The sequence below is a fragment of the Sander vitreus genome, chromosome 3 (assembly GCF_031162955.1).
Source record: "Sander vitreus isolate 19-12246 chromosome 3, sanVit1, whole genome shotgun sequence".
NCBI lineage: Eukaryota > Metazoa > Chordata > Actinopteri > Perciformes > Percidae > Sander > Sander vitreus.
Genome location: NC_135857.1, coordinates 5,251,398 through 5,277,133, shown reverse-complemented (window position 1 = coordinate 5,277,133; position 25,736 = coordinate 5,251,398). Strand labels below are relative to the sequence as shown.

The following is a 25,736-nucleotide window of genomic DNA, read 5'->3' as shown; positions in this document are numbered from 1 at the left end:
TTGCCATGGACGAAGTTCTGATCATAGACTCTGGAGGACCATTTTTAAATACCTGAAATTCTTTTTAAATCAATAATTGTGCTCATACAGAATTCATACCAAGGGAGAGAGGGTGGAGGAAACAGGGATCGCTAACAGTGATATTGACAACAGTGCAAACAGAGTATTAGTTAGTTAAACCTGGTTTGCTTACTCACCGGGGCCACCTGGCTTTCCGCCAGAGAACCGTGCTCATCAGCATTAAAGTTAACTGTTTATTCTGGTCCATCTTATTACCTGCCTGATCTGTTTATCATGATCTTTATTCTTCTTTGTCTTCACCAATAGAGTCATGATGAAACTGAGGTGCACGCAGTTGCACAACGAAAATTTACATATAACCTGATGCCATCGGCATTATCACAGAAGGACATCCAGTGGTCAGAGGTCTGACCAACCTGTCACAAGCATGCTGCCTTCTCTTTGGACTTACCTATGGCCTGGAACTTAAGGACTTAAGTTTGTAATGTGCCTTAAATGAAAAAGGACTAAACATTTTTACCGGTGTGCACAATCTAGCAGTTCTTCAAAATGAATATGTTCAAAATAGCAACAATATGGTTACAAATCATACTTACTGCAATTATGTTAATAATGCAGTATCAATGTGATGCTGTTAAGTCTCACATTTACCTTTTATTTCAGGTAATGGTTACATTTATGGCCTGTTTTGTTCTGACAAAGAAGTCAAAGCCAAAGTTGTGTGTGGTGCAGCCGAATTTCACATCAGTGAAATAGGTGCACACTGCGGCCAAATTAAAACAAGGGATGCCATTTCTCTTAGGTATTATTGGCCTTCCATGACATCTGACATCGAGAAATGGGTACGTTGGTTTTTCCATATTTCTATCTGCAACTTTACTTTTAAAAGTGTCAACTATTGCACACCAGAAATTGAGAAAGGGAACGTTATCAATTTTGATTGTGAAAAGTTTGCCAGCAGAACAGAGCTGAAATAAAGGTTACCACTGATTACATGCCTATAAAGGTAAATGTTTTTATATCACATATAGCTTTATTTTATCACTAAAGTAACATTTACTACATTTCCAATGTTATTATATGACATAATCACAACCAGGTAATATTAATTGTTTATATTTGTTCTCTAGATAACCCCTGAAATGGTAAATTAAATAAATGCTATTTGTAGGCCTCTCATGTGTTAATAACAGTGATTGTGACTTTTTTTCTTCTTTTTCTTTATTTTTTAATAGGTCAAAAGTCCATTTGAACTAATTGGTATGGACTTGGTTGGCAAGCCTGTTGAAACAGAACAGGGGAACCAGTACATCTGTGTAACTATAGATTACTGCACAAGATGGGCACAGGCGTATGCCATTAAAAATAAATCTGCAGCGGAGGTAACTGGATGTCTACTTAAATTCATCTACCAGTTTGAGGTTCCCCAAAGGATACTCATAGACCAGGGAAAAGAGTGTGTGAACAACGTATGTATTTCCATTTGTGTTTGTTTAAAAAAACTTGAAAACAATAATTATTATTGAATGTTATTTTATGCCATATAGACTTACAAAGATTTTCAAGGTGGGATCATTTAAGACTTATCTTAACTATTTTCTTACAGATAAACACTGAAGTGTGTCGCATTCTTGGCATCAAGAGGAGTCTATGTGCCCCTTACCATCCCTAGACGAATGGTTTGGTGGAGAGGCTGAAAGGAAAAATACAAAATCTCAGCTTTGATTGCAGTTTTTGCAAGTTCAACATGGATTATAGGTCGAAAGTTGAATGGACGAGTACTTATGTCCTTTCGATTTCTTACAGGTTGAGTCGTTGTTGCCCATAACACGCTAGCATTCTGCTAATGAATGCTGATTGGTCAGTGAAGGACTGATTCGCAGATCCTACTTGACGGTATCCGAAGCCAAAATGTCAGAGTGAATATTTTGGCGTGGTCTTTAAAGCATTAGCAAACCTCTTTCTAGCGCGTGTATTAACAGGGAGAGCCTTACCTGTTAGCTGTGTTGTCGATGCCTCAAGAGAAAAAAGGAAGTGACTCAGAGCTTGCCGTAAAGCAGTATCTCTGGCCGTATATGTGTATGACGTCATTGACATTTTAAAAGGCTTTTTACAACAAAAAAGCCTCTTTAAAAAAACACCCAGCAGTGTGTATTTTCTTAGCCTCCCCTTTTGAATGCAACATTCAAATTACTAGACAAAAAATTATATCCTGAGAAAAGTGGATTTTGAGGGGTATAGCTCCAGAGAGTCCCATTCATTCTGCACTCGCCTGTGAGAGCCCCCTATATGGAACTCTGGTGGAACACCTTCACTGGTTAGAATGCATCTGTTCATGGACGAGTTTACCCATTCAAGTTTATTCACGTTACGTTTAGTAACATTTATTCATGTTATTCTAATAAAAAAGCTACAGTTTCCCCAAAATAATTACGTTTTTCTTGATTCAAATTTTATTGTTAGCTGACCAGTTAGCTAGTGAGCCAGCAAGCTAACATTAGCCAGCAGCTAAAACACAAAATATTTCACATATCAATGTCACCTTTTGGATGGTTGGATGGTTTGGGCGGACGGGGTTTGTTGTAGGCAAGGCAAGGCAGCTTTATTTGTACAGCACATTTCAGCAACAGGGCAATTCAAAGTGCTTTACATGAAAACAGATTAAAAAATTAAAACCCCCAAAAAAAAAAAATTACAGTGAGTGAGTATAAGAAATTAAACATTGAAGAGCAGTTAAAACAGTTAAATATATAAAAGCAAATAAAATAACTTTCCAGGACTCAGTGATAAATTTTTTGGAAAGCCAAAGCTTTTTGACCAATATGACAGATATATCAAGTACTCTGGTCCATATTTTCTAACCATCTCACCCACTATGGGTCCAGATGCGTCGCACGGCTTTGAGGTTTCATTCCCCATAGTTACAGAAGCTTTTCTTGAGTATACTCTTATCTTTTTCGATGTGGTTGTCACCGCAAAGCTTAGTTCTTTTCTTCGGCAAACCTTGCAAAACCCCGTACAGCCCTGCAGACAAAAAAATTTCTTAATAGTCCAGAATGTATTCTTAAACTATTTTATTTCTTCTGCAGTCTGTCTCTAAATAGTCAAGAACTCGCTCAGAGTGTTTATAGACTATTTTTTTCTGTTTAGGCCTTCTGCCTAAATTAGTTAGTTACTCTGACTAACTTTTTGACCAGCCCAATGTCTGTCTCTTCTGTCACATGTCTGATTGATTTTTTAGGGAGACCTGTAAAGACACCGTTACAGTAGTCAAGTCTACTGAAGATAAAAGCATGGACAAGTTTTTCCAAATCCTGCTGAGACATAAGTCCTTTAACCCTTGATATATTTTTAAGGTGGTAATAGGCTGACTTTGTAATTGTCTTAATGTGGCTGTTAAAATTCAGGTCTGAGTCCATGACTACACCAAGATTTCTGGCTTTGTCTGTTGTTTTTAACATTATCGTTTGAAGCTGAGTGCTGACTTTTAATCGTTCCTCCTTTGCTCCAAAAACAACCACCTCAGTTTTTTCATCATTTAATTTAAGAAAGTTCTGGCACATCCAGTCATTAATTTGTTCAATGCACTTAGTCAGTTGTTGTATTGGACTATAGTCCCCTGGCGATAAGGTTATATAAATTTGTGTGTCATCCGCATAACTATGGTAACTTATTTTATTGTTTTCCATAATTTTAGCCAGTGGAAACATGTAGATGTTAAACAGGAGAGGCCCCAGCACAGAGCCTTGGGGAACTCCGCACGTCATATTTGTATGCTCAGATGTATAATTCCCTATAGACACAAAGTAGTCCCTATTCTTTAAATAAGACTCAAACCACTTTAGTACTGAGCCATAAATGCCAACCCAGTTTTCCAATCGGTCTAGTAATATGTCATGGTCGACCGTATCAAATGTAGCACTGAGATCAAGTAATACAAAGACTGAAATTTTTCCACTATCTGTGTTTAAGTGGATGTCATTAAAGACTTTAACAAGAGCTGTCTTTGTGCTGTGGTGAGGTCGAAAACCCGACTGGAAGGCATCAAAACTGTTGTTTAGTGACAAGAAAAGGTTGAGTTGTTGAGAAACCGTTTTTTCAATGATTTTACTTAAAAATGGAAGGTTTGATATCGGCCTATAGTTGCTCATTAGTGACGTGTCTAGATTGTTCTTTTTTAAGAGTGGCTTAATGACTGCAGTTTTCAGGGCCTGTGGGAAGATACCTGAGAGAAGAGATGTGTTTACAATCTGATAAGATCTGTAGCCAAACAATTCAAAACATTTTTGAAAAGGCCCGTTGGTAGAATATCAAGGCAGCAGGGGGAGGTTTTCAGATGTTGTATAATGTCCTCCAAGTTTTTACGGTTAATCATATGAAATTGGGTCATATTGGAATTTGTTTTGCCTGGACACTGTGACAACACTTACCCTGTACTCGATATGGAAGCACTGATTGTTTGTTTAATTTTCAGAATTTTGTCTTTGAAGAAGGTGGCAAAATCATTGCAGGCCTTGTTGTAACGCTAGCTAGTTACTCAACAAGGCTGAGAGATGGGTGTGGGTGGGGATTGCTGGGGGAATCTCCGTGACGGTGAGGACGTTCGATGCCTGCTGTGCAGCAGCAGATCATCCTCCAGGTGCCCGGAATGATCTCCCCTACCCTTTTCTGTAATCTTAACTTTTCGTTTTGGTGCTTAACCCACCTTTTGTCGGGTTAATTTAGCTAACCGTAAAAACAGCTAAGCATGAAGGGGGGAGAAATTTGGCAGGGAGGAGATTTTCGGCACAGACACCGGTAGCGCTAACGGAGACGTAGCAAGCTAACGTTTGGATGGCCGCTGTTGTGACTCGGGTGCTGGGTCTGATATGGTCTGTTTCCTGACGCTTCATTAAACTGCCGTTAGCGTTGTAAGCACCAGGCACTGGAGTCAAGTGCTGGCCGAGGGGGATTGCTGTAATGAAAGTGGCTGGCTTCTTGCTGACTGGGGGCTAACGGTAACTAGCCAGTTATATGTCCCGGGGCATTGTCAGCTCTTATCCCGACTGAGTCTCTCTGCGCCGGGGAGTGAGGCAGACAGACAGGGGTGTGCTAGCTAGCTGGCTAAATTAACATTAGATTAATCGTCTATCTATACAGCTAACGTTAACGTTACTGGTGAACTCATTCGTGGGTTAGACCAGTGCTGTTAACCATGGTCAAAACAGTCATACTAAAAATAACTTTATGAGCATATTGAATGATGTTATAACTCTATAATGTTATCCACCAAGCTTTAGCATTAATGTTAGCTACTTGTCAACCAGCACATTGTAGTAACGTTAAGCTGGATAAATATTGACATGTATCAATAAATAAGGTCTCTGTTGTATTACTGTGTTGCAAAGTGGCATGTAATCAAGCACAAAATGATGCGTGGCAAAAAAAGCAGTATTACGGTTATGAGTATTTTTTTCTGTGACATTGTATGATTTACAATTACTCCTGAATGTAGGCATATGGCCCACACATGAAATTCGTGCTTGACTGTATTGTACTTCTTAGTTTTAACACTAGGGGGAGCTACTGTCTTGAACAAGACAGCCTCTCCACAAAACAAGAGCAGTCAAAGAAAAACTTTGCAACAAGTGACCCAAAAATGGCAGAACCGAAGAAACGAAAAATAGCAAGTGAGTGCAGGAGCTTTCAGACATGGTCGGAAAATGAATATTTCTTCAGTGAAGTCAAGGGGAAGTGTGTCTGTTTGATTTGCAATGAAACAGTCGCGGTGATGAAAGACTATAATATACGACGACACTATGAAACCAAGCATCCAAACTACACGTCCTACACTGGTGCTGAAAGAGAACAGAAAGTTAAGCAAATGGGAGCTAGCCTGCTAGCTCACACAACCGTATTTTTTACGTGCTAACAAAACACAAGAAAATGCCACAATAGCCAGTTATGAGGTAGCTCAACTCATTTCCCAACACGGGAAACCTTTCTCAGATGGTGACTTCATAAAACAGTGCCTCACTAAAGTCGCAGGAATAATGTGCCCGGAGAAAATTCAGGAATTCAACAACGTGAGCCTGTCCAGAAACACAGTTGTGCGGCAAATCGAAGACTTATCAGCTAATCTAAAGCATCAAGTGTCAGAGAAAGCTTGTGATTTTGATTTTTACTCGATTGCATGTGATGAGAGCACCGATGCAACAGACACTGCACAGCTATAATTTTTTTGCGGGGAGTTGACGATAACTTTTGCATTACGGAGGAGCTGCTTGATCTTAGGAGTCTAAAGGGCACAACAACGGGTAAGGACATTTTTGAAGCTATGTGTCAAATGCAATTGACAAGATGGGACTTAATTGGGACAAACTGTGTGGAGTTACAACGGATGGGGCTCCAGCAATGACAGGTGAGCGCAAAGGAATGGCCTCTATGGTGTGCTCCAAGGTGCAAGAGATTGGAGGCACGGCTGTTAAAATACACTGTATCATCCACCAAGAAGCCCTCTGTGCCAAGACAGTCCAGCTTGGAAATGTGATGAACACCGTTGTGAAAACTGTCAACATAATTTGAGCATGAGGGCTCTACCACAGACAATTCTAAGCTTTTCTATCTGATGTTGATGCTGAATACAGGGACGTACTCTGCCATTCTGATGTGCGCTGGCTAAGCCGTGACTCCGTGCTGCAGCGTTTTTTTTCCCCTGAGATCAGAAATCGACCAGTTTTTGAAAGAGAAGGACCGGCCTCTTCATGAGCTGAGTGACCCTCTGTGGTTAGCAGACCTGGCTTTTTTAGTTTTTTTTTTTTTTTAGATCTTACTAATCATTTTAACACACTGAACAAGGCCCTACAAGGCAAAGACCAGCTTGTGCCACAACTTTACGTGCACATGAAAGCGTTCTGTGTGAAGCTCCATCTCTTTGAGACGCAACTACGCAAGTTCAATGTTGCGCACTTCCCCACGCTGTCCGAAGTCAAATCTGCTTTTCCAAATGTCCAGCTTTCTGCTGAAAATGGGAAATACGTGTCTGTGATCACATCTCTCATCACAGAATTCAGTCAGCGCTTCCAAGATTGTTCTGTCATTGAGAAAGACATCAAAGTGTTCTCGACTCCCCTCCTGGTGGATGCAGCAGAAGTGGAAGAGAAACTGCAATTACAACTTATTGAAATGCAGTGTGATAATTCTCTGGAGAATCAACATCAGTTTCTCTCTCTACCCGACTTCTACCAGAGCTTGGAAAAAGACAAGTTCCCTCTGATGAGACGCCACGTAAAAAGAATGATGAGTCTGTTCGGCTCAACATACATATGTGAGCAAACATTTCCTGTGTTAACTCTGAACAAAAGCAGATTGAGAACCAGAATGACCGACAGCCATCTCTGTGATGTCCTTCGCATCTCAACCACCAAACTTACTCCTGACTTGCCAGCCATCCTTCAGTCCAAAGCGCAGCATCACTGCTCCCACTGAGTGCAATGCTGCTCCCATTATAGGTAAGTTAAAAATATAATACGCAGTAATCATGTGTTAATAAGCACAATTACTTAATTAATTCAGTCAATTAAAGTTAATAATATTTTCTAACAAACTATAGTTGGTCTGTTAACAAGCCCAATAACTTACTTGCATAGCAAGCCTAAAATATACACATCCCCTTATGTTTCCCCCTTTATATAGGGCTGTGAAGGGGATCACCACCCTGACCACAATCTGAGGCTGTTTTGAGAATCTCACCGCTACTCAGTGGCCCAGCCCTTTCGTATATTTTTCTGTATGTGGCCCTTGGTGAAAAAAGTTTGGACATCCCTTAACTAGAGGGTGAGAGGTTATGTGACGCCACTGACGGGCGACTAAAGGAACCGCTCCGTGTCTGAAAATAAAATAACAGATTTCTCTGAGTTTGACATTTGGTGGAAACATTTGGGATAGTGTAAGAACACAATATAACATAGGTATGGTCGTTTTTAGACATTTTAATGCAGAAATGTTACATATTGTATCTTTAAGTGATTAACTCAACTAATAGCTTTTTATAATTTAGTTTGGCTTGTCGGTTAAGGTTAAAGCCTAGCCAAATTGTGAGAAAGTCTGGAAAATCTTCCATACTTTTTTTGCTATATATATATATATAACGTGTTTTTCAAATTTATGTTTAGAGCTCATTGGATCTATATCTTGATCCAATGATGTTCGGTCTGCGAACAAAAAAGCAGCTGACAACACGCTTCTCTCCTTATTACCTGATGTTATATATAGAAGCGTGTTATTCATCCATGCGAGGTGGCTAAAAACTACAAGGTTAACTGAACTTTTTATCTTTTTAACTTGCGAACTTGCAAAACAACTTGTTGTTTATATGAACTGTAAGCAAGTTTAATTTTTCTTGTTATTTGTTATATTTAAGGTTTATGGGGCCTTTGAAGTGGCTTTTTCAGAGGAAGAGGTGGCCGTGGATATACAGCGACAGGAGGACATCCTAAACATTGTCCAGGGAAAACAGGCGAAGCCAGCAAAGGAAAGGGGGAAAGCTGGACCCAGACTTCCTTGGACCATACACCATTAAAAAAGTTGAGGGAAAAACAGATTCAAATGCAACACCAGCTTCAAGCGCCATGCCACCTTCTGCCACCTCTTCTGTACTTGCTGCCACCTCATCAACAGATTCAACCGCAACACCAGCTTCAAGCGCCATGCCACCTTCTGCCACCTCTTCTGGACTTGCTGCCACCTCATCAACAGATTCAACCGCAACACCAGCTTCAAGCTGGTATTACCATATTAATTTGATATCTTTTCCTTGTTGTAAATGTGACTGAGGCTTGGGAAGGCAAAGATGTTCATGTACTGCTGTCAAGAATTGGGCAGTACAAATTGTTTTATTGGGACATTAGGAGGACAAGTCAGGAACTTGAGAGTGAGGTATGCATGAACACTTCTTTTGGTCTTCAGTTTTCCTTAAAATTAACTTGTAAGCATCCAAAATCTAGACCACCAGGCTAACAGTTCACTTGCTTAACCTTAGGTGATGAATGTATACCTCTACCAACTTGTCACCAAAAGAGACGAAAAGAGAGCTGAGCCAGAAGGCAAAGCTCTCAATCTACCGGTCAGTTTTTGTTCCTACCCTCACCTATGGTCATGAAGGTTGGGTCATGACCGAAAGAACAAGATCCAGGGTACAAGCGGCCGAAATGGGTTTCCTCAGGAGGGTAGCTGGTGTCTCCCTTAGAGATAGGGTGAGAAGCTCAGTTATCCGTGAGGAGCTCGGAGTAGAGCCGCTGCTCCTTTGCGTCGAAAGGAGCCAGTTGAGGTGGTTCGGGCATCTGGTAAGGATGCCCCCTGGGTGCCTCCCTAGGGAGGTGTTCCAGGCACGTCCAGCTGGGAGGAGGCCTCGGGGGAGACCCAAGACTAGGTGGAGGGATTATATCTCTAACCTGGCCTGGGAACGCCTCGGGATCCCCCAGTCGGAGCTGGTTAATGTGGCCCGGGAAAGGGAAGTTTGGGGTCCCCTGCTGGAGCTGCTACGGATAAGTGGATGAAGATGGATGGATGGAACTTGTCACCAAACACAATAACAAAGGAGGAAAGCAGGCAATGTTCATCGATTCATACCCAATGACAAACATTTGGAACCGTAAAACAACACGAATGAAGGTAGGAGAGCTTTTTTTGTACTGATGATCATTAAACCAAGTTGATTGCGGTTTGCTAATCTAATGTAAAATCTTTTACTATTTTTTTATTTTTTTTATTTTAAGTTTATTAATCCAACATCATCATTATGGGTCATTCTTGGAGCAGTTCATGAGCCAGGCCATTGGATATTTGCAGTGAGGCACATTTTTTATTTTCTCATCATGTTTGTTTTTATTATATTTTTCAAGGCACACTCCTGGCTTAACATATGCAATAAATGCACTATGATTTCCTATAACATTTATAGGCCATTTCCCCATTAGAACGGAGGAGCCTTGTGCTTGACTCACTTGGCAACGCAGCATCAAAAGTAAAACAGTGGTTGGAGTCCACAAGGTAACTCTTGTGTTACATGATGTCCGGTTTGTCTCATTATGAAGTCCAAGGTAAATCTTCTGTACGTGCATAAAATAATTACTAACTTTCTGTCTTCTCCTAAGGTCATTCATGAGACTGAAGGGGTTTAATGTGTCTAGGTGGACAGCAAACACAGTAAAACACAGCCTTCAGAAAGATGCCACCTCTTGTGGAATATTTGTCATGAAAGTAAGTGTACTTCCCCATACTCTGAAAGATTGCATTGCATTTTACTTCAAACATGGATGATTTTAAACAGGTTTTATTCCAACTATGGATTTACATTAAAACCAACTTTGATAAAGTTGTACTGGACAAGTATTTTTTGACCATTGTTTATTTGAAAATATTCTTAGTATGCTGAAAAGATCCTGGCAGAGAAGGCTCCAGTCTTTATCAATTCAGCCAAGGCAGTGGAGGCCTATAGAAAGGAGAAGGCTGTCACATTGCTGAATGAGATGTGTATGTTTACACTTTTGAAGCTTTTTCTCTTAAAATATCCTAAGAATGTGTATTATTACAAATCAAATTTGGGAATTTAAATTTCTTTAGTATATTGCACTCATGGCATATTGTGTCAGTAATAGCTGTAAATTATATATATGTTGTGCAGTGAAAGGCCTTATAGTCTTGTTGATGCATTATTATACCTTCTAGTCTTTTAAAAGCAATGGCTATGGTGTCTATTACACCCCTTGTAGGACTGTATTATGTAATAAATTGATAAAATGTTATGGTCACCATTCCCATTTTTTAGCTGCTGCACTGGGCTGTAATAACAGCCAAATCCTACCAGATTTGAGAGGCCTGGCAGGAGTGTACTTATTTAACAGGTCTGTGACATATTTGTATTGATTTATAAACAAGCAGTATCGCCCTATTCATTTTTAGGGGCTTACAGGAAGCCAGTGTAGAGACTTAACAATCAGGCGTATGTTATCTGACATTTTGTTCCCTTTAAAAACTATAGCAGTTGGGTTTTGAATACGACAAAACTTTTGGATGGTATTTTTGGGGAGTGCTGTAAAAAGACCATTGCATTCATCGTAAACTCTGCTAAAAGATGCTAAAAGGCTGATCTTACGTGGCTATTTTGACTTTAACCTCAGTGAGGTGTAATAATTCATATTTTAAGTCTAATTTGGCATTTAGTTTGTTTAAAAATTCTTTGTAATAAATTGTTACAGAATATGTTAGAATTTATAAAGTTTATTCTATTTATTACAACATACTGTAGATGCTTACATTATGTCTTGGTACCCCCCTTTTTCATCTTAACCAGATGATGTCAGTGAGCTCTGCTTCTATTGCGGATTGAAACAAGTGATAGAGGAGGAGAGAGAGGAAGGCTTACCAACACTGACTGGGTAAGATGTTAGGTTAGGATAAGGGTTTTAGGTTTTTCTATTGAGAGCTCAGGCAGAGCTTGAGTTCAAGGCTCGGATATTAGACAGAGGTTAGATCGTAAACAATGGCAACCGAGAGCAGTCTAGCAGTCAACTACTGTATGTTTGAGTCTTAATTTTAAACAGCTGCTGTACAAAGGTTTCACACAGATCCTTAAAACATGTTAAAAGGCATTGAATGTATTAAAGCGAAAGTATGGTCTTTATTGATTTGAAACTTAAGTCAGTCTTTATATATTTGTACTGGACCTAAATAGTCAAGTTTTATTTTAAGATAAACATTTTTCCATGTTAGTATTGCTAACCATACGTTATTTAGTTGTTTCCATCTTGCAACTTGGCATGCTATTTATCTTAAATTGAACTTTTAATTGAATCAAAAAAGATTTCCATCTGAAATCTGACTTGCTTTAGTAACCCTGTTTATGTTAGATGTATTCTTACAGTGTGTCTTTTTGACATACGCTAACTTAAGGTTCCCAGGTCGCCATATTACAAATATATATAAAACCGGTCATGATTTCTTTAAATAGATATAATGTATTTAACTAATTTGTATTTTAACATAATAATATGTTTTAATATATCCTATCTTAAGCCATTTAAATGCTTATCAGGCTTTGAAGAAGACAGATACATAAACTCAGCAAAAAAAGAAACGGACACTGTATTTTAAAGATACTTTTGTAAAAATCAAAATAACTTTAGAGATCTTCATTGCAAAGGGTTTAAACAATGCTTTCCATGCTTGTTCAATGAACCATAAACAATTAATCAACATGCACCTGTTGAACGGTCGAAAAGACAATAAGAGCTTAAGGGCGGTATGCAATTAAGGTCACAGTTATAAGAAAATTAGGAAAGTAAAGAGACCTTTCTACTGACTCTGAAAAACACCAAAAGAAAGGCGCCCAGGGTCCCTGCTAATCCGTGTGAATGTGCCTTAGGCATGGTGCAAGGAGGCATGAGGACAGCAGATGTGGCCAGGGCAATACATTGCAATGTCCCTACTGCGAGACGCCTAAGACAGCGCTACAGGGAGACAGGAAGCACAGCTGATCGTCCTTGCAGTGGCAGACCACGTGTAACAACACCTGCATAGGATCGGTACATCCAAATATCACACCTGCGGGACGGTTACAGCATGGCAAAAAACAACCGCAAGAACTGGCCAGTCTGGTGCAGTACATGAGGAGGAGATGTACTGCAGTACTTAATGCAGCTGGTGGCCACACCAGATACTGAGGGCTACTTCTGTTAGTCACATGTCTGTGAAAATTGTTCAGTTTATGTCTTAGTTGTTAAATCTTTTAATGTTCATACAAATATTTGCATATGTTAAGTTTGCTTGAAATATAAAAGCAGTTGAAAGTGACAGGACGTTTCTTTTTTTGCTGAGTATAGAACCTTTGTCCCATTCAATATGACCTTGTTTCAGATCCAGTGTGACCGGTGTGAGCGCTGGTACCACAACAGCTGCGTTGTATTCCAAGATGGTAGCTGTTCGGCATGCATCCCCGACCAATAATGGAAATACATCTGTAAACAGCGTTGCCAGCTACATTGCTAGTTACATTTTGATTAATACAGAAAGTAATTTTGAGTTATTGAAAAGTTAGTGTAAAGTGTTTATTATTATTTTGTGAATAATTAGTTTTACAATTGTAAAGTGCTTAATTTGGGTTTATTGTAAATACTTAAAGCTCCAAAAAATATTTTGAAGTTTGACTCATTAATTAAGCAGTTACAGTGGGGTCACATATTCTGACGGCTGCTACTTGTCAGATATGGTGACCTCTGTGGTACTGGCTCTGTGATGACTCCAAATAAGAAAACATGTGTCCAGATTAGTGTGAAGGGATGACATAACTACGCCAAACAATATTTTGAAGTTTAACTCCTTTATTAAGCAGTTACAGTGGGGTCACATATTCTGACAACTTACACAATGTCCATTACATGTTTAGTTATTTCTTTTCTTTACAGTAGAATATGATTATTTTAAGTTTTAAATGTAGGTCTAGTGTAAAGTTTTAGGTAGGTTATTACAAATGTAACTTGTGCATGCAGTCACAAAGAAATACATGTTTAGAAACATTTCAGAGAAAATGTACCTTAATATATTATATTTACTTTCAGATAAACATATGTTACTATGCCTGAGGTGGTTAATATGGTCACCAGCAGTTTACTCTTTCTCCTTAGGAAGCAATAACAAACTCTGAATAATCATACAGCTTGCACCCGTGGATGTAATGTATTAATGTTTACGCCGTTTGCGTAGATGCTGTTCTTCGCCGATGTGCAGCAGCGCCCTCTGCGGTCACAGTTTCTGATTAGTCATAGCTTTCAGTGCAACACCGGTAAAGTGAAGGGTGTTACCCCTGAAAGACCTTCGGCCCTGGAGGGAACATCTCCCCTATGCTTCCGACCACAGTCCGGGAGCCTGAAACAGGAAAGGTGTAATAAGCAATTACTGCAGTTTGTGTCACAGGTTGTTTTTGAGAATTTACACAATAAAGTTTTGAAAATAAAATACTGGGAAACAGGCACACACTCTAAACGGGCACTGCTCTAGTTTATGTATAAATATGCATGGTCTGTTGTGTGTGAACTTAATGTCGGATCAGAGGGGTTAATCTGAGCATATGTACTTTAATATGCATATATATGTGGTGGAAGGTGGTGTCAACGTCCCCCCTCTGAACCAGCAGAGCTCAGCAGCATAGGAAAATATGTCATGTATTTAGATTAATAGCTTCATGAGTTTTTATCATACAAAGATGACAAAAATATTGGCAGAAACCTAATTTCCTATTTCCAATTTTGTCCACTAACAAATAATGTGGTTTTTAAAATTATGTGAATCAAATAAAACTTTTCACATTACTCACTCACAGCAGGTAACATTCCAGAGGGGGAGCGCTAACCCAGCCCCCCCCCGTATTTGCATCTCTATTCACATGCTGATTAGTTTCGGTATTGCAGGAGGATCTAATCACACTGGACTACGCCCAGATAAACATGATATAATGTCATGCAGGCAAGCATTATTCATTGCGAACAGTGAACAGGGCCGCAGTGAAGCGAAGATGACAACTAGTGTTATAGCCTAGTAAGTGCAATAAAACCTTTGTGAGTAGCAAGCCAATACATTATCAATACAGAGACAGGCATAAACATGTAGAAAAGCCATATTTTAATCTGCTCTGTCTGTCTCTCTGCCGCTGTTTTGCACAAGCTCAGCGCGCTACTCTGTAAATTGTTACAAACAAGCTAAAACCAAAGCTGCCTGTATAGTCTGGTAAGTGGAGTGTATGGATGAATGGAGAATGTGTGGATGAATGTTGACTGTAACAAAAATAGCAAAACAAACCCAAACCAGGAGAGATGTGGAGCCTAGGAGAGAGAAGGACAATGAGACAGTGCTGGTAGATATAGGGCATTTTCACCCCTATAGTTTGTTTGCTTTGGTCCGAATCAGTTGATGAGTTTGTAAACTTGGAGCATTTCCCCCTTGGTTTGGTTTGGTTTCACACCTGGTAAAATCCAAGCGTACCAAAATGTGTCACCCCAATTATTGGTCAGATATGTCTGGGGCGGGAGTGTCGAAATGAGGATCTGGTGGTTCACTGTGTCAAAGGCAGCAGAAAGGTCCAGAAGGATGACAACAGAAGAGAGAGAGGTTGCTCTAGCGATGTGAAGCTGCTCAGTGACAGCAAGGAGGGCAGTTTCTGTTGAGTGGCCAGCCTTGAAGCCAGACTGGTGGGGATTAAGAATGTTGTTCTGGTGGAGATAAGTAGAGAGTTGATTATAAATGGCACGCTCAAGAGTTTAGGATAGAAATGGATGAAGGGAGACGGGTCTGTAGTTATTTTATTGATGATTGTTATTGATGAGATGGGTGAGGACAGGAAGAAGGTCAGGAGCAATAGACTGGAGAAGGTGAGAAGGGATAGGATCAAGGGGGCAGGTGGTTGGGCGGGTGGAGGTAATCAAAGTAAGAATTTAATTTGGAGATAAAGGGGTGAAAGAGGAAACAGTACTGGATGTGATGGATGGGAAGATGATTTCAGGTGTGGTGGAGAATGAAGAGGGTATGTCATCTATCTCTTTTACAAAGTAGTTGGTAGGAGGGAGGTGGTGGACTGGGGGAATCTAGGAGATTAGAGAAGATGGCGAAAAGTTTTTTGGGGTTGGAGAAAGAGGATTCTATTTTGGTTTGATAGAAAGAGCTTTTTGCTGCAGAAATAGAGGCAGCGAGAAAGGCAGAGAGACCTGCGAGCAAAAAGCGAATTATTGAGGTCATTGTTAACACTATATTTTGTGAATACGGCCTGTTTGCTTCAATGTCCAGTTTGTTTTGCATATGATCAAAGCCAGTTGTTGACTTCCAATTTTACTGCTTTTCATTTAATACATGTTTAATGGATTTATACTTTTTTGTGCTTTTCGAGACTTAAAGGAATACTTCACCGATTTAGCATTAACCTTTGTATCAGTAGAAACACGGTAGTATTTAAACAATGATGAAAAACTGACTATAGAGTCTGACATGCCAAAGTCTGTGGAGGATCTTTTAAACGAAATCAGATGTCAGTTTGATATAGATGGTGACATTAAACTCCAGTACATTTACACTGACTTCGGTAATGAGTTTTACTTAACCAAATTAGCGACATTCAAGACAAAATCATCCACTTCTCTGATGCTACAGGCAACATTAACCAGAGTGGGGATGAAACATCCTTGTCATCTTCTGACACAATATTACTCTCCTCCCCTGATTCAGAAACTGCTCGATCCCAGTGGCCTACAGAATTCCAAATACCTAAGTTCCCATATGATGTGGACATACAACTTCATTCATATCAAATCAAGTTCTTCTGAACCCCAGTCACAAACTTCAATTGGATATCTTGGAAAGTCTGGCTGAGCAAATCCTCCAATTCAAGGCATATCCTTCAAACTTGAAAATAGAATCTTCTGCTGAAGCTTTAATCAAAACACACCCATGTTTGAGACAACAAGGCTCTTTCAGCGGTTTCTATGAATGGAAAATAAGCCTGAAGTACAAGATGGCAAACTATAGAACACAACTTAGGAACTTGGGGTGTCCAGAACTGAGCATCAATTCCCTCAAGCACAAACCTGCAGACAGATGTCAGCCTGCCTATAATGTCAAAAACCCAGTAAGGCAGAAGTAAAAAAAATAATTCTCGCTGTCCTGCTAGAGAGACCCAGGACAGCCTTGAAGGTGAAAGATTGGCATTGCTATCTGAGGTCAAGAAGAGACATAATGATAAAGTTGTCAATGAGAAGATGGCTAAGACCTTTGCATACAGGAAGCCAGGGGTTTTAAAAGTTTGAGGCCCGTCTCCCCTGGGGGCGCCAAAGAGTTTCAGGGGAGGCATGAAAAAAGCAGGGAAATAATAAAATAATAAAAAAATGTATGCTTTCTGGGAAATAATGATTTGCTGGATGAATGGAATTGAATATATATTTAATGCAATTTGATAATCACTCTCTCAGTCCTGACAGCAGATGTGTGAAATTGTTTTGAAAGGAAACATCTAGTTAGCTAGCAGTGAGAGCAACTTTACCCAGCACGATAGAAAATGTCTAAACCTAGCAGAAAGCGCAGAAAGTATGGCGATGTATATTTAAAGTTGGGATTTTCTTGGACAGGGCCAGCCAATGTTCCAAAGCCACAATGTGGGGTCTGTAAAGCAGTTTTGGCTAACAATAGCATGATACCCTGCAAACTCTGCAGGCATCTGGAGACCAAGCACCAAAGTTTGGTGTCTAAGCCACTAGAGTTTTTTAGTACAAAGCTAAAGGAAGTAAAGACACAGAAGAAGACAATCGAAACATTCAGCACTACAAACTGCAAGGCAACTGAAGCATCATATCTCGTAGCATTATGCATTGCAAAGGCAGGTAAGCCCCACAACATCGGCGAAGCCTTACTCCTACCTGCAGCAAAGGATATGTGCTCGGTGATGATGGGAGAAGCTGCTGCGGCCAAGTTGAATGTCATCACCTTGTCTGACAACACTGTCCAGCGCCATATCTCTGACATGGCACTGGATGTGAAGAAGCAGGTGCTGGACGGTATTCATGAGAGTCCTTCTCCATTCAAATAGACGAGTCCAGCGATGTGGCTAACTGCGCACAGTTAATGACTTATGTGCGCTACATCAGAGTGCTCAATGTCCAGGAGAAGTTTCTGTTTTGTCGTTCTCTGACAGCTCACACCACGGCAGAATAGGTCTTGAATGACTTCATTGAGTATAACAACATTGATTGGAAGCGGTGCTGTGGTATATCTAGCGACGGGGCCACGGCAATGACAGGTCACCACAGTGGTCTGGTGAAATGCGTGCAAGACGTTGCTCCTGCTGCTGTTTGAAGTAACTGTATCATCCATCTACAGGCCTTGGCTGCCAAGAAGATGCCCGAGGAGCTGCGTGCGGTCCTGGGTGAGGCAGTCAAAATTGTGAACCTGATTAAATCCTGCGCCCTGAATGTTGGTCTGTCTTGTTGTTTCTGGCCGCTACCACCTCGGCAGTCAAAACGAGTCGATATCCGAATGCGAATGAACAGACTCCATATGAGGCTCCTTTTTCAACTACGAGGTCAATATTGTTTTTCAATAACGACAAAAGAAGAAATAATCCGTGCATTTATATGGAATTAAGCTTTAGGAGCTTTCCATCTTTACTCTCCTCCCTGTTATGTTGCATTCGGAAATCGATTGTTTTTGACTGATAAAATGGCTGTGGCCGGGAACAACAAGACCAGTCAGAACTGAAGAAGCGTTTTGGATGAGAGGGGAAATGTCTTCAAGAATTTCTAGCTAGTCCAGTTGCCTTTGCTTATCACAGAGAACCACGGACCAACAACATATTTTGTCATTCATTCATGGAGGACTTTTAAGAGCAACACTATTTATCCAGAGGATTAATCTACCAGTAGTTAATAATAATAATAATAATAATAATTTTACATTTTATTTATTGCTGCCCTTCAAAACACACAAGATCACCTTACATCACATAACAATAAAACATACAATAAGCAACAGCATAGCAAAACAAGTGGAGAGTAGTGGGCAGATATTTAACCTCTGGTGGGTTGTGTCACCTGAGGGGTAAATGAGTCACATGGGAGCCGTTGGGAACTGTTGGGAGTGGTTTGGAGTCACATGGAAGTCGTTGGCACATCCAGTCAAGGTGGTGTCACATGAGCAACAGCAGCAGCAACACGGTAACAGCGGCCACAATAGGGGGGCTGATATGTTATTTAAATCTGATATACCGGGTGAAATGTGCTTTCTGACAACATGACGCTGATTATAGTGTTTATGAATGAATTAAACATTCATAAACAATTAGGGATAAAATTCATCACCTTTTGCCCACAGCTTCTAACGGCTCACTATTGGGCACAGGGGGGCTGGAGAGAACGACAGGACTCGATACATACTTAGACTGCTTTTTTCCTATAGACCTTCAACAATTAATGTTAAAGGTCTCTTCAGCTAAGCCAACTACCTGTCTCCTAGACCCCATTCCAACGAGGCTACTTAAAGAAGTACTACCCGTGGTAAACACCACATTATTAGACACGATCAATATGTCTATATTAACAGGTTATGTACCGCAGTCATTTAAAGTAGCTGTGATAAAACCTATTCTGAAAAAACCCGCCCTTGATCCTGAGGTCTTAGCCAACTATAGACCTATAGCTAACCTTCCCTTTCTCTCCAAGATCGTCGCTAATCAGTTATGTGACTTTCTACATAGAAATAGTCAATTTGAAGACTTTCAGTCAGGATTTAGAAAGCATCATAGCACAGAGACGGCACTGGTGAAAATCACTAACGACCTTTTAACTGCTGCTGACAAAGGACTTGTTTCCATACTTGTCTTATTGGACCTTAGTGCTGCATTCAACACTATTGACCATACCATTATGGTACAGAGACTGGAACATTTAGTTGGCATTAAAGGAATCGCACTAAGCTGGTTTAAGTCTCTGAGCGATCCCAATTTGTTAATATCAATGATAAATCCTCCAAGTACGCTAAAGTTAGCCATGGCGTTCCTCAAGGCTCGGTGCTTGGACCAATTCTATTCTCCTTATATATGCTTCCTCTAGGCAATATCATTAGGTAGCAGTGAAAGTTAATTGAGTGTTTACTCAATTAACTTTCACTGCTACGCAGACGACACCCAATTATATCTGTCAATTAAGCCAGACGAAAGCGGTCAGTTAGCTAAACTTCAAGCGTGCATTAAAGATATAAAATCCTGGATGACCTACAATTTTCTGATGTTAAACTCCAACAAAACTGAAGTTATTGTCATGGGACCCAAGCACCTCCGGACTTCATTATCTAAAGATATAGCTACCTTAGATGGCATTGCCCTGGCCTACACCACTACTGTCAGAAATCTAGGAGTTATTTTTGATCAGGACTTATCCTTTGACGCCCACTTAAAACAAACCTCAAGAACAGCCTTTTTCCATCTTCGTAACATTGCCAACATCCTATCTAAAAACGATGCTGAAAAACTAGTCCATGCATTCGTTACTTCCAGGCTGGACTACTGTAATTCCTTACTATCAGGATGCTCAAATAAGTCCCTTAGGACTCTCCAGCTGATCCAGAATGCTGCAGCACGTGTTCTGACAAGAACTAAGAAAAGAGACCATATTTCCCCTGTACTAGCTTCTCTGCATTGGCTTCCTGTAAAATCCAGGATGGAATTTAAAATCCTTCTCCTGACCTACAAAGCTCTAAATGGTCAAGCACCATCATATCTAGAAGAGCTCTTAGTACCTTATTGTCCCATTAGAGCACTGCGCTCCCAGAACTCAGAGCTACTAGTGGTTCCTAGAGTCTCTAAAAGTAGAATGGGAGCCAGAGCCTTCAACTACCAGGCTCCCAGCCCCCCGAACTCCCAGTCTGGGTTCGGGGGGCAGTCACCACATTTAAGAATAAACTGAAAACCCTCCTCTTTGATAAAGCTTATAGTTAGGGACGTGGCTCATAATCAGTCAGATCTCATCTCTCCCAGCGGCCTCCCAGGATACTGCGCCATGGGACTCAGCCGCCTGCCAATGTCCATCTTCTTGCTCAACACCGGTTATCCTTGCAGGAGTCAGAACCGGTAGCGGCCAGTGCGGTTCGCCGGGCTCGCCCCCGACTGACCAGCCGTCGTCACAGAAGAGAATTGCTACCGAAAGCTTCTGAGGGATGCAGTAGTCAGACGGTCCGGTGGCCTACACTGCCTGGATCGGCCAAACGACAACGTTCCTCAAAAACAATCTCCCCAAACGAACGCTTATAGTTAGGGAGTGAGGAGTTGCAGCGTATGCCTAGACCGGCGGGGCAGGGTGTATCGCTACAGACACAGCACCCCAGCTTCCCCCAGGAAGTACAGCCCGTTCTGGCAGGGGAGAGTTCAAGCCCGACCTGGCACCTCTGTTTAGCCTGCCTCTCTTAGTTATGCTATTATAACTCTAGACTGCTGGGGAATTTCTTTCCTCCCTATGACACAATGAGCTGCTCTTTCATCTCTCTTTTCATTTGTTCCTTTTATGTGCATTCTTCTCCCAGAAATGCTTGTTACTAACCTAGCTCTGGGGAGTTTACTCCCCGGAGTCCTTATGTTTCTTCTTCACCCAGAATATCGCCTTGGATTAGGGTGGCACCAAGACCTGGGTCTTGGGTGCAGCTGTCGCTAGGGACCTGCTATACCCTGCTACGCTCTGTGATTCCCTGCAGTGTCCAACTGCGTCCTGCTGCGTCCTACCGCGTCCACCCATGCTGTGCTGTGCCACATTACACCCCGTAACACCCTGCTGTGCCCTACTATGACATGAACTACTACGACTACCATTGTAGTCACTGTTCCATTATCTTTATTGTGACTATTACTACCACTGTTCATCACACCCCCAACCGGCACCGTCAGACACCGCCTACCAAGAGTCTGGGTCTGTCCGAGGTTTCTTCCCGAAAGGGAGTTTTTCCTTGCCACTGTCGCAATAGCTACCGCTAATGCTTGCTCTTGAGGGAATTATTGTAATTGTTGGGGCTTTGTAAATTATAGAGTGTGGTCTAGTCCTACTCTATCTGTAAAGTGTCTCGAGATAACTCTTGTTATGATTTGATACTATAAATAAAACTGAATTGAATTGAATTGAATTAAAATGAGGTGGTAAATATGCACTTCTTGTACTGATACCGCATGGTTACCTCAGTGGCTTTGTCAGCCAAGATCTGGCAGCTTTGTCTGCCATTGAGACAGTGGTGCTGTTGCGCAGGCTGCTTTAACACTGACACAGCTTTTCAGGTATTCAGCGTATTTTCAAGCATTTCAACAACACTGAATCAATCATAATAGGGTCTGTGAAGGAGTATTCTCTCCCACTTCTCAAAGCAGAGCAGAGATCCTCTGCAGCCTGCCATGGATTGGTTGTGGGATGGCAAAGTTTGCCTGAGGTAGCTGGAAAAGCAAAGGGGAGTACATGTGGTACCAACAGTATTGGTATGTGTATAAAATACCTACTGAAAGAAAGAGTCTCTACAAGACGGTTTGATCCTGCCTGTCTTTGTTAAATAAGCTTTGTTTCTGATGTTTTAAACTCTAATTCCTTCCTGTTTTCCCTGCATCCATCTCTTCTCTTTGTCTTGGCTGCATTTTAAAATGTATATTGAATCAAACTCTTGAGCCAGAAAATGCCCTGACACATGAAAACGGATTAGAGATGATAGATCGCATTTCGTGTTCAGTCAGAATGTGTGATTTTTAATTACTGTTAAAGGGTGAACAGGGGTCAATTCTGGGAGGAGAGTGGTAGGCTGAAAATGTCACTAGTAGGGGGACAGTGGTGCCAGGAAAAATATGCTGAAAGGGCAGCAGTGGCGTAACGAGCCAACACCAGGCCCCTATGCAGGATTATCAAGGCGGGCCCCCCTACTACAGCATGTGATGACGGCGCAATGTCCATGAGTAGGCTACCATGAATAGGACAGGATAGGATCATAGAGACACAGCATATAAGAGATGAGATGAAATCAGGAGTAGCCTACACGCACCACAACAACAACAAAAAAACACTGGTGAATGCGCACCATAACACATGAAAAAACACACAAGGGCAGTCCCTCCAGGATTTTGCGGCCTTTTTTTGAGTTGTTGCGGCCCAAAATGCCTGATTTCACGGGAGCTTTTGTAAAATATTACGATAAAAGTTGCAACGTCTTTTGTATGTTTGTATAATTTTTTTGTATAGTTCTTTAAAAATAAAAAGGAAACTTGTTTTGCGGAGAATAATAATTATTACTATTAATTAATTAATTACTCTGGGCTGAAATTCCCTAGTAACCTTACCAAAAAGGCTCAGGATGCAGCAAATGTTGGTATAATATGAAAATGGCTGGTGGATTTAAGACAAAAAATAATAATTTATTGAATTAATCAAATAAGAACATATCTGTCACTGTCAGTGGCTTGTTGATCTTTACATTGTTAGTTAATTTCCTATCCTGGCCACACACACACACACACATTCATACGGTTTGATAAAGTACTTATTGCACTTACAATAATGAGCGTAGCTGCCCTCAATTTAGGTCATCGTGTCATCTCGTCTGCGTTTTTTCCTGCATCCATCGTGTGTGATTGTGTGTGTGTACGTGCGCGCGTCAGTTGCGGGGGAAACGGAGCAGCAGCCCCGCCCGCTGCAGAGAGCCGACAGGATTGAAACAGCAGCCGCTGACTTTAGAGTGAAAAAACGTTACAGTGAAAAAACGTTACAGCGTACATTGATGTTAAAATATATACATGTTGGCGGGACGGTCTGAAATGTTTTGGACGGTCTTTCGCTGTACGTTTTGTTGGGAAATGTGAGATGTTCAAGTCACACACGTCTCTGGACTGCTGCTGGGATGTCGCGAGTAATGAAAATGCAACCCGGCTGTCAATCAATATCTTCCAGTGATGTGGGCCCCTGATTGGTCCTGTAAGCACCGCTTACCCTGCTTACCGATAGTTACGCGTCTGAAGGGCAGTGACTTGTCTCTGCATTGAATTTCACTGTATATGTTGTTTCTGTCCTGTTACCGTCAGCTCTCTTTTCACCGATAGAGGGACCCGAGGAACTCACTTGATATAGGATTTTACTCTTCACATCTTTGCTTCATGCGTTCATGTTATAATAATAAATACTGCCTTGTTCCTTGTTATAGTTGAACTTAGAAAACAGTTACACATTTTGGGAAGTACACTTATATATGTGCTTTCTAAGATTGAATCGAGAAGATCAGGAGCCAGATGCACACAACTCTGAGTACAGTGTAGATTCAGGACTAAAACTCAGTGTAGATATACATATGTATTTTTATCTTCAGATTAAAAAAGCCACATGCCTGATTCTGTTTCATAAATCTCGACCACTGTGGTACTCTGCTCACGTGCACAGGCCTCATTTCAACGCAAATATATCAATAATTAATGCATATCAATACTTGTGTCCGCTTCACCACTTATTAGACCTGTTAGTGTGAAGGTTCTCCAGCAGCACCAGAACAGCCATTACACACAGCTGTATAGGAGGTGTATACAGGTTGGCGGGACAGTCTGAAATGTTTTGCACAGTCTTTAGCTGTACATTTTGTTGGTAAATGTGAGCTGATCGAGTCACACATACGTCTCGTCTTCATATCAGAAACAAGGAAATGATCAACCTGTTCTCACTCCCGCTTGGTCAGTGGCTCTCAGAGTGCATGTGGGACTGCTGGGATTGGTTGAAGTTGCGGGACACCTCAGGTTATTGGTCAAATTTGCGTAAAAGTTGCGGTGATTGGTCAAAATTGCAAGTCGCACCAAATTCACGGTGATTTGCAGAGTGTCAGTGACAGAGCTGCCTCCTTGTGCTAAACATTGTTATTTTGGCAGTGCTTAAGAAGTCTCCAAATGGAGGCGTGGGTTCATATCCCACTCCTGACACAGCTTTTCAGGCAGTGGTGGCCTAAAGTTTAAAGAAGCGAGCTTGGGACCGGGACGTCAATCCCCAGACTGGCAGGATAAAATCTGGGTGAGGAAATTACCACCACTGAGGTGCGCTTGAGCAAGGCCCTTAACCCAAATCGTTCCAGTGGAGCTGCTCAGTGGCCAGCAGATCAGACTGTGGTTGTACTGGGCAGCTTCCAGGTATGAATGTGTAACTGTGTGAATGTGACAGGTCGTTGTTGTCAACAAGAAAATGTTCTCAATCGACTTCCCTGGATAAATAAAGGTTAAAAAAAAAAACCTGGATTGTGTGAATCACCTTATGAACTTTCTCCACATGACATTCTGATTCTGAGTCCAAATTAGACAGCAGACTTGGCTGGCAACAAAACACCACATAGCACGTAATGATCAGACAAGGGAACAAGGGAAGTGGACCGGTATATGTAGCAAGTAACTGATGAGGGAAGTAAGAACAGGTGCACAGGTGTATGAGGATGTCTAGTGAAAAAGTCAGAGGGCATCTGGTGGACAGGTAGGGAATGTGGCTGAAGAAGGGGAGAAGGACAGAGAGGCGGAATATCACATATTTAGCAAGACAACAAATTATTTACTGAGATGCTCTGATCCTCTTTGAAGTCCACTTTGTATCTAAATAAGTTGGTAAAAAGCTTTTATGTTTCGGACTCCTAATTGGAATAGGTAACCTAGTCATAGTCATTACTTCATTATCTTAAAACTGATTGCCAATGTTTTCAGTAATGTCATCACTGTTCCTCTCTCTAGAGAGTATCATTGTTGTGTCTAGTCTGAGATTGTACCCTATTGTTTCTCTCCCTCTTAGTTACTTTGGTTTGGTTTGTCATTGTTGTGGTATATAGCATTGTGTCTTGTACTGTTCTGTTTTCCATTTGTTTTGTGAGTGTTTGTTTGGGATCCCCTTAAAAACGAGATGATACATCTCAAGGGGTTTATCTTGATATAATCATTTTCTATATAACCTGTGAAAGGACATGGCTGTGTTCATATACAGTACAGTTATGAGCTCAGTGTTTTCTGTCTAGTTGCCTGTGATAGTGTGATTGATTGGTTGACATTGTTAAGAAGTCTGCCATGGGTGAGGTGTGGCCATGCCTATACATTTAAGATTCAAGATTCAAAATCCTTTATTAATCCCATAACTGAGACATTTCATTGTTGCAGCAGCAGGGGAGAGAGAAAAAAAGTACAA

General features: G+C 41.0%; 1 protein-coding gene across 1 annotated transcript in view; it reads left to right on the top strand.

The window, feature by feature from the left end:
• Window positions 1-25,736, top strand: part of mtnr1ba (melatonin receptor type 1Ba) — a 50,524-nt gene that overhangs the window by 21,718 nt on the left and 3,070 nt on the right. The gene's annotated exons all lie outside the window — the stretch shown is intronic.